The 8,516-nt window shown below is 47.4% G+C and overlaps 1 protein-coding gene and 1 pseudogene across 7 annotated transcripts in view; one reads left to right on the forward strand and one right to left on the reverse strand.

Moving 5' to 3' along the window:
- Positions 1-3,905, reverse strand: part of OSBPL3 (oxysterol binding protein-like 3) — a 171,109-nt gene extending 167,204 nt beyond the window's left edge. For all 7 annotated transcript variants that reach the window (XR_001137321.1, XM_012640725.1, XM_012640726.1 and 4 more), the window contains exon 1: positions 3,613-3,905. The gene's annotated coding sequence lies outside the window, so the exon portion shown is untranslated. The remainder of the gene's footprint in view (positions 1-3,612) is intronic.
- A 1,288-nt stretch (positions 3,906-5,193) lies between these two features.
- The window catches only part of LOC105807314, a 39,862-nt pseudogene continuing 36,539 nt past the window's right edge, over positions 5,194-8,516 (forward strand).

Consider the following 8,516-nt stretch of genomic DNA (forward strand, 5'->3'; position numbering starts at 1 on the left):
TGGCACATAAAAGTTCAGCAGTTAATACTATTATTAACCATATAAGCTACCCAAGAATTTTTAACAAGTTCATGACAGCACTTAAACAATTTACCTAACCATAGCATGAAGGAGAGACTGAGGTAGGAAAATCTACTGTAGACAATATTAGGACAGAGGGCAGAAGTCCCTAAGACCCTGCACTAAGATGTTGCAGGGGCAATAGGAAGGGATCAATGTGAAAGACATTGAGACAAGAGTTGGGGTTAGCATGAACATGATCTCAACAGCAGTAATTGGGAAATCAAGAAGAAAGTTTCCAGAAGACAAGGCCAGAGAGCTGATGAAAAAGCAGATTTAGATAGGTAAGGAATTTGCAGGGAACCATAAACAATTCTCAATTATGCATAGAAGTCTCTTTCAACTTAATAGTTTCCACCTTCCTTAGCATCCCACATCCTCATCACTTCCACAGGCATTCCTGGATTGAAGGATTCTCCAGCCCTCCCTGGAGTACTCCTGAAATGGAATTAACAGTTAAGAAAACACAGCACTGCCAAGGAGCACAGGGAAAAGCATTACACTACACCCAAAACTAGAATAAAGTAGAAGAAAAAAGGGATCAATAATTCCTTGCCCATCCCTATTTTGCCATTAGCCCTTTAGGAGATCACCAAGCCACTCTGCCCCAACTTCTTCTCAACCTCAGTGTCAATGCAAGGGTGCAAAGAGTTAAAATGTAATCATTTGATTACAAGGTTTACAAAAGCAGAAGCTTTTGGAGATGGTAGTGGTTTCTAACTCCTCATTCTACATACAAGAACAGAGGAACTAGCTGGCTTTCCAGCACTTTCTTCAAGAACTATGAAGTATTACTGTTCAGAGTTCACTTACCACAGTAGGTAAAACCAATCAGATTTCCCTTTAGATTTAGGTGAAAGGAAGATTTCCTTTCCCCCATATTAAAAGTTCCCAATCTACCAGGCCCACAAACCACAAACTCAACCACAAAAATCAATGGCAGTAAGTGTCTCAAGAAGTCAGAAAACAGTACAACTAGATACTTGATATTGGGACCAGAAAGTTTATAGCCCAAGCTCAGATGGTTTTAATATTTGCATCACTGGACTCTATCATAATAATCAACATCTAACTAAATAGTGGGACAAGAAACATTACCATGTAATAGCAGGAGCTAAAGTTTAGAGTCAAAAAGACTATTACCAAAATCTAGCTCAGCAATTTACTGCCACTCTAAGCAAGTTCCTGGACCTAGGCTTCTGTATATTCACCTGAAAAATAGAGATATCCTCACAACTCTGCTTATCAAGATGGTGAAAATTAAATGAGCTAATACAGCCTCCAGCAGCCTGGGATTATCTGGTCCACAACATAACTATTAGCTATTACTGAAAATATATCTCAATAATTAAACAACAATGGCTGGGCCCAGTGGCTCACTCCTGTAATCCTAACACTCTGGGAAGCCAAGGCAGGAGGACTGCTTGAGACCAGCCTGAGCAAGAGCAAGAGCAAGACCTCGTCTCTACTAAAAATAGAAAAATTAGCTGGGCATTGTGGCGGGCACCTGTAGTCCCAGCTACTTGGGAGGCTGAGGCAGGAGGATCGCTTAAGCTCAGGAGTTTGAGGTTGCAGTGAGCTGTAATGATGCCACTGCACTCTACCCAGGGCGACGAAGTGAGACTTTGTCTCAAAAAAATAAAAAACAAAATAATGAAACCACAAATCTTTTGGCTAAGCAATAGCTTTTGTGCAAATAAAGCTAAATGTCTATTGACTGTAATGATGGAAACTACATTTTAGTTTCCTGGAAGAGGCCCAGCACAATAGAAACAAAATGGGCCAGAATCCTAGTTCTGCCAGGATAGCCTTGGGAAATGTGTTAACCTGCTGGAGCCTCAGTTTCCCATCTGGTTAAAACTACCTAGCTAATAAGACTACTACTGTAATGTTTAATGAGGCAGTCTATATAAAGTTCCTAGTATACATCTTGGCATTTAGGTGCTCAATCGGTAGTTATTGCTATTTGTTAATTTTCTCAATAGAAAAAAACAAAAGAGTAAAGGTGAAAATCAAAATGTGCAATGCAGTTTGGGAGGCCAAGGTGGGAAGATCACTTGAGGCCAGGAGTTCAAGACCAGCCTGGGCAACATAGGGAGAACTGGTCTCTACAAAAAATAAAAAAATTAGTCAGGCATGGTGGCACTGTAGTCCCAGCTACTCAGGAGGCTGAGTTGGGAGGATCCCTTGAGCTCAGGAACTAGAGGCTGCAGTGAGCTATGATCCAGCCACTGCACTCCAGCCTGGGCAACGGGTGAGATACCATCTCTATTTAAAAAAAAATTGCTATGAAATCACCATTGCTCACTTTTACAGAGAAGTTTTCATTTATTCATTCCATAAATGTTCACTGCAAAACTACTGTGTGTTCTTAACATTGAGGATCAAGTGATTGACGAGACAGATAAGGTCTCTGCTTTCCTGGAACTTACAGTCTAGTGGGGGAAGGCAGATAACCTAATAACCCAAAGAGATGATTTCAGAGAGAGATAAGTTCCATGAGGAACAGGAAACAGACCTGTGCAGAGTTGGTGGAGGGAATGCATTTAGCTTGATGCATTTCAGCCCAGGCCTGCTTGATTGGTCTCCTTTGGGGAAGGGGGACCTCACCTTGTGTGATGCTGGGGGGTACAGTGCGGATGATCAGAAGCCAGGCCTGAGCTTTTACTTGTCTGTGCAAGTATCTCTTTTGCAGCTGCCCTTTAAAATATTTCTAAATGCCCCTATCCCACTACTCAAACTCTGAGGGTCAATGCAACATCTCGGGGGCCTCAAGTGCCTCAGTGCAGTATCCAGACACATGGAAAGTGACAACTTCACAGAGTCCTGACGGAGAAGACTGGTGGCTTGGGAGGTGAAAGAGGATGAGTACAAGTGTGCAGAAGACAGCTAGCAAGTTTCCGAAGGAGGGCGACGCGTCCCAGCTTAGAATACCTGGACGACTTACGACAGAGCCCATCAGCGGCTCCACAGGCTGCAAACACTCCCCCAGGCTCCGGGAAGCCCGAAGGGGCGAGTGCCCTTGGCACCCAGCCTGGTACCCGGGAGCTGGGCAGGCCGCGAAGGGAAGGTGGCCGAGCGGGGCGGCTGCACCGCCGAGCATTGCCCGGTCTCCCTGGCGAGCCCCATCCCGCGGATGTGGTGAAGCCTCCAGCTCGGCCCAATTAGACAGGTTTCCTGTGTCTCCCGCCTCGGCGCTGCGCCTCCCGCTGCCCTGGACAGCCCCTCCGCGCCGCATCCTCCCGCACCCGCACCCAGGCCCCTGCGCTCGGCTCCTTCTGGCCGCCAATCCTGGCCGATCTGTCCCTCGAAGGACGGAACCCTAGGCTGGGCAGCACCTGGGTCCTCCCTCCCTGGGGACTGGAGCCAGCACGGAGGGCGATCTCCCTGGCTCTGGGCTGCCCCACCGGCCGGCTCTTCTCCCGGCGACAGGAGGCAGCCTCGGTCCCGCGGAGACTGGCGGTGTTCCCCAAAACTGCAGCCCTCTGAGCCCGCGCCGCCTGCGGTCCCCACCACGCCCAGGCACCATTCAGACGGCGCCCCGCCGCTTACCTGAGCGCTCCTCCACCAGGGACGCCGCCTGGTTCCCCGGTGCCGGGCTCCGGGATTCGGGCACAGACCCGGGAGGAGAAGGCAAACCCCGCTGCTCCGATCCCTTCTCAACGCGCCGCTGGCAGTTCCCGCACTAGCCGCAGGAGTCGGGAGAGGCGACGGCCACTCGCGGACCGACGGCGGGACCGGAGCCCGCGCTGCGCACTGGCCGCCTCGCGCTCGGGTCCGCTCGCCGGGGCTGGCTCGCCGGCGCTGCGATCGCGCGGGCAGTTCCCAGCACTTTGCCCAGAACTTCCCGGCGCGCGCCGCCCGGCGATTAGCCAGAGCAGCGGGGCCGGAGGCGGGAGCGAGGAGGAGGAGGAGACTCCTTCTGCCTGGGGGCGGGGCCACGCGGGAAGGGCGGGAGGGGAGACAGAGTGACCCACACTCCCACCAATCAGGAGTCGCCTCTGGAGAAGGAGGTGGGGCGATCTCTTGGAAGCAGCTGGCGGATTCCATGACGCAGTCGGAGAGTTGGGACCCGGGGATCCGGACGAGTGCGGAGGGCGGAGGGAGGCGAGAGCTGCGGCGGGGCTGGGGAGGGGCTCTCGGCGGCCCTGCCCAGTGCCTGCGCGCCTTAGACGCTCAGTAAATGTTCGTCGAGTGGCGTTTCCGGGCCAGGGAAGGAAGAAGAACTAAGGGTGGCGCGGGAGAGGCTGATTTAGGGAGAAGGTTCTAGCGGATACCTGCGGTCGAACAGGAGAAGAGAACTCGACCTCTTGAGGAAGTCAGACTGAGGCAAAGGGATCGGGCACGGAGGACATCCGTGGTGAGGGGAGGATTGTAGGCACGGGATGACAGAGACAGAGTGGGTGTGAGACCCGGGGCTCGGAGGCAGTCATCCGGATTCATGCCGGCTCGCTCCGCGGCCTCCTTTGATCCTAGCATGAATTTAGTAAGCAACTGATAATTGGGGCTCAAAATGCGTCGAGTGCAGCAGGTGGCGGGGTGGGAAGGGAATGAGCATTTAGTGAGCGCCTACTGTGCGCCAGGAGCACTTGTGGTCGTGCATGCTACCTGGTTCCTGCTCTCACCGAGCTTACCATTTTAGTGCGGAGACGGCAATAAACAGAGAAGAGAATACACATATCTAAACAAACAAGAAAATGCCGCTGAACTACTGGTACTGAGATAGGGGCTAAGCAAAGCTTTCTAAGTGGTGATGTGTGTGATATCGGCTCTCCTTGAGGGCGGACGTGGCTTTTACGCACATTCCTGAAACAGGGAAAGGAGCTGCCACACCCGTCTTGCGAAGAGCGTCCAAGCATAGGGAACAGCAAATGCAAGGCATTTCACCTCCCTGACCACCTCATCGAACTGGGCAATGCGTGTGGCTCGCTGGGCTCGGCCCCTGGGACAGAGTAAGGGCTCCAGAATATTAAATCCAGGTGCCAACCGCCACCTGCAGCACTCGACGCATTTGCAGTCTCCGAACTGACCCGAATTCAAGGTTCCTTAGGCTCTTTCTGGAGCTATTCTATATAGTCACATTTCATTCATCACGCTCAGATCTCCGCTTTCTGGAACCATCCCCGTCGCGGAATGTCTGTGTGGAGCGGGCAGGCGGCGGGCGAGGCCGGGAGGATCCCGAGATGCTACGGAGCTAACCCACCGTCATGCTGCCGGCGTCGGCACACGGACAACCTCATTGGAGAAGATTTAAAATCGAATGACTCCGCGGTTCCTAAATCATCTCCCAACACCCGCGAGTGCCTGATGGACGAACGTGTCTGGCGGGCACGCGGACCATTCATTCCGAATCCAGGGAGGCACCGTGCCCACGCCCAGCCCAGGTTGCCTGGGCAGCTCAGACTTTTTTTTCCCAAACCTCCCTCCATTTTTCAGTAATTCCTCTCAGAGAGAAGCTTGCTCTGTCCTCCCACTCCCGGTCCTCTTACTCATTCAAGCTACTTTCTTTTTCTCTTTTCCTCCGTCCACCTTCGCCCTCACTGCTTCATGAGCATTGGTTTTTCTTTAAGAAACAAGCCTTATCCGAAACGGAATTATTTGCATAGGACGTTATTGTTTAAACTAGCATCCCATTTTTGGCTTTTTCTTCAATTTCTTCCAAATCAAAATAGAGTGTGTATATTTTTTCTATTTGTACTTGAGGCGGTTAATTGGACAGGATGAGAGAGTTATTCATATTCAGATTATGCCTTGCCTCTAAGAAAAGGAGGAATCTACTGTGTCTTTTCATAGTTTCATTTCCTCTTCTAAATAAGCTTCCAGGCTCTTCAGCTCCTAAAATCAAAAGGGATCAAAAAAAAAAATGAAAGTTGAAACCCACGCAGAGCTAGCTGGTTAATGTTCTAAAATTAGCTTTCTCCTCGAGTTTTACTTTAAAGAAACCATCTGAATGCCTACTAGAGAAAGATCAGTGGTTCCATAGTAAGAGTTTCTAGAGAACCTCTTCTTTGAACTGTTGAACAAATATTTCTTGTTTTTGCAGACACACCCACCACAGTGGGAATTTTTCACAGTTGGCTTATGAAACCTCAAAACAGTAAGCAGGTGCTACTTGAGTTTGCATGTTTTGATAGTAAAGGAAGCTGATCCTAATGGAGTGTAGTGGCAGGGAACTCTGGGGGCGTCTAGAATCAGACTACCTGGGTTCCTGTCTTGTTGTGACCACTTCCTCATTCTAAGAACACCTTTCCTTGTCTGTAAAATGGAGATTGTTATTGTACCTACTGGGCTACAGAGTTTGAGAATCTGTTTGCAAATAACTACCACATAGCCTAGCACAGAGTTCTCAACCTCAACACTATTAATATTTTGCTGCTGGAGGTGTGGGCGAGGGTAGAGTGCTTCCCTATGCATTTGGCAGCATTCCTGGCCTCTATTTACTAGACGCGATGAACACCCTGTCCAAATGTTAAAACCATTTGGTTTTAACAACCAAAATGTCTCCTGTCTTTTGCCAAAAGTCCTCTGGGGGGCAAAATCACCCCTACCTGAGAACTGTTGGTGTAACACATAGTAAGTGCCCACAAATTAGGAGGCAGTATAGGGAAGTTCTTAAGGATATGGGTTTGAAACTCAGGCAAATTTTGCTTCCTTAAACCTCCTCTGTAAAATATGAATCATAAGAATGCTAACTTTTTAAAGTTGTTTAAGGATTAAATACAATTTTGCATGTAAAAGCAATTTGCACAGTGCCTGCCGCATGGTAAGCTCAAAACATGAGCTTCTGGTCTCATTTTCTTCCTGTAATGTGAAGGCATTGGGCTAGATCAGGGATGACATGTCTTGACTTATTTGTTTCCACTCCCCTCCCTGCCTCAGACATCATTATTATTATAAGTCAAGACTGTCTTTTCTACTGAGCCCAAATAGGGCCTCAGAATCCTTCTCAACACAGTGCTTCAGGAAGCTGCTACTGATAGACCAGGATCGGCATGTAAGATGATGCTGAATTGCCATCCTAAGGCTAGATGACCTTTAAGGTTCCTAATAGTTTCAATCTTCTGGAATGATTGTAAGTGAGGAGTAACTATAGTTCATCAACTCATCAACCTCTTTTACAGAGGGATGGGAGACCAAGGCCCAGAGAGTTCCAACATCTTGATGGTAACCATACAGCCTATGAGTGGTCAGAAGCTGCATCTCCAACTCTCTTAAACAGCCATCTTTTGCCATGTCCACCACCTATAGGAGGTGGAGAAAACACTTGTCTAAAGCAGTGTTGCCGCCCACCGCACCCTGTATATTTGGACTCATCTTCCTCCTTCACTTTTGTCTGGAAAATGAATCAAAGTATTTAGTTGCATACAAACACCTTGTAAGCATTCATTCACAAGTGTTAGGGAGCTCATGACAAGGATTGCTCAAGAATTCACCAATTCCTTCATTAAATATAGATCGACTGCTTCCTTTGTATAAGAGACCATTCTTAGCAAGCACTTTAAAGTGAATAAAGATGAATCAGTGGGTGTCTTTGCCTTCAATGCTTTTATAGTTTTCTATATTGGGCAGATCAGACATGGACATAAATAACTACAACACAAGCTAAAAAATGGAAAATGTCCTAAGAGAGGTACCAAAAATGTATTCAGAGAAGGAAGAACTTATTTTGGGATTAGGAGCAGAGAGTCACTTCCTGCATGTCTTTGTTGACATTTTTAACTTTTGATTAAAAATTCTTCTTTATTACAGTAAAGTTATCCTTGTAGAGGAAGTTGTAACATTGTTACTTTTCCTGTTTCAGATACAGCTTCTGCTTAGTTTGAGTGGATACTATCTGTGCAACTGAAGGTCACAAATCATTCTGAGTCATTTTTCATCAGATGTTTAAAATTTCTGGGCTTTTCTAGAATAAGATTGTTCACCTTTAGTTCCAACAGGTTAACTTTCTCCCAAGCATTTGACAGAACCAGTTTTGTTTTGTTTTTTTTTCAGCATTTTACACTGTGGGAGCACAGGCTACTTGTAAAAAGGAACATAATAGGGGTTTAAAGACAATAGTGTCATGTCATATACATTAAGCCATGAAACAATATTTCCTTCAGAAAGGAACTACCTCAGAAGTCAGGGTGAGTGATGGAACAGAGAACCCAGAAATAATACCATCTACCTGTAACCAACTGATCTTCAACAAAGCAGACAATGATATACACTAGGGAAAGAAGCCCCATTCAATAAATGGTGCTGGGAAAACTGGATAGCCACATGCAGAAGAATGAAACAGGACCCCTATCTCTTGCCATATACAAAAATTAATTCAAGATGGATAAAAGACTTAAATGTAAGGCTTGAAACCATAAAAATTCTAGACAAAAATGTAGGAAAAACTCTTCTAGACATTGGCATAGTCAAAGAATTCACGACTGAGATCCCAAAGGCAAATGCAACAACAACAACAA

This window comes from Propithecus coquereli, unplaced genomic scaffold, assembly GCF_000956105.1.
Source record: "Propithecus coquereli isolate 6110/MARCELLA unplaced genomic scaffold, Pcoq_1.0 Scaffold156, whole genome shotgun sequence".
NCBI classification, from domain to species: domain Eukaryota; kingdom Metazoa; phylum Chordata; class Mammalia; order Primates; family Indriidae; genus Propithecus; species Propithecus coquereli.